Below are 1,227 nucleotides of genomic sequence, written 5' to 3'. Positions count from 1 at the left end.
CCCTCCTGTATGGTCTTGTTCACCCTGATGCTGGCCCAACACCCTCCCTCTTGTGTGGCGTTGTTCACCCTGATGCTGGACCTACACCCTTCCTCGTGCGTGGACTTGTTAACGGTGATGCTGGACCAACACCCTTCCTTCTGTGTGGACTTGTAAACGGTGATGCTGGACCTACACCCTCCCTCCTGTGTGGTCTAGTTCAGCCTGATGCTGGACCTACACCCTTCCTCGTGCGTGGACTTGTTAACGGTGATGCTGGACCAACACCTTCCTTCTGTGTGGACTTGTAAACGGTGATGCTGGACCTACACCCTCCCTCCTGTGTGGTCTAGTTCAGCCTGATGCTGAACCTACACCCTCCCTCCTGTGTGGTCTTGTTGACCCTTATGCTGGACAAACACCGTCCCTCCTGTGTGGTCTTGTTCACGGTGATGGTGGACCTGCACCCTCCCTCTTGTGTGGTCTAGTTCACCCTTGTGCTAGACCTACACCCTCCGTCTTGTGTGGTCTTGTTCACCCTGATGCTGGACCTCCACCCTCCCTCCTGTGTGGTCTAGTTCACCCTTGTGCTAGACCTACACCTCCCTCCTGTGTGGTCTAGTTCAGCCTGATGCAACCTACACCCTCCCTCCTGTGTCGTCTTGTCTACCCCTGATGCTGGACTCCACACCCTCCCTCCTGTGTGGTCTTGTTCACCCTGATGCTGGACCTACACTCTCCCTTTTGTGTCGTCTTGTTCACCCTGATGCTGGACCTACGCCCTCCCTCCTGTGTGGTCTTGTTCTCCCTCCTGCTGGACCTACACCCTCCCTCCAGTGTGGTCTTGTTCACCCTGATGCTGGACCTACGCCCTCCCTCCTGTGTGGTCTTGTTCACCCTGATGCTGGACCTACACCCTCCCTCCTGTGTCGTCTTGTTCACCCTGATGCTGGACCTACACCCTCCCTCCTGTGTCGTCTTGTTCACCCTGATGCTGGACCTACACCCTCCCTCCTGTGTCGTCTTGTTCTCCCTGATGCTGGACCTACACCCTCCCTCCTGTGTGGTCTTGTTCTCCCTCATGCTGGACCTACACCCTCCCTCCTGTGTGGTCTTGTTCACCCTGATGCTGGACCTACACCCTCCCTCCTGTGTGGTCTTGTTCACCCTGATGCTGGACCTACGCCCTCCCTCCTGTGTCGTCTTGTTCTCCCTGATGCTGGACCTACACCCTGTGTCGTCTTGTTC

Source organism: Homarus americanus, unplaced genomic scaffold (assembly GCF_018991925.1).
Source record: "Homarus americanus isolate GMGI-L3 unplaced genomic scaffold, GMGI_Hamer_2.0 scaffold43369, whole genome shotgun sequence".
Lineage (NCBI taxonomy): Eukaryota > Metazoa > Arthropoda > Malacostraca > Decapoda > Nephropidae > Homarus > Homarus americanus.
Note: the sequence above shows the minus strand (reverse complement) of the source record.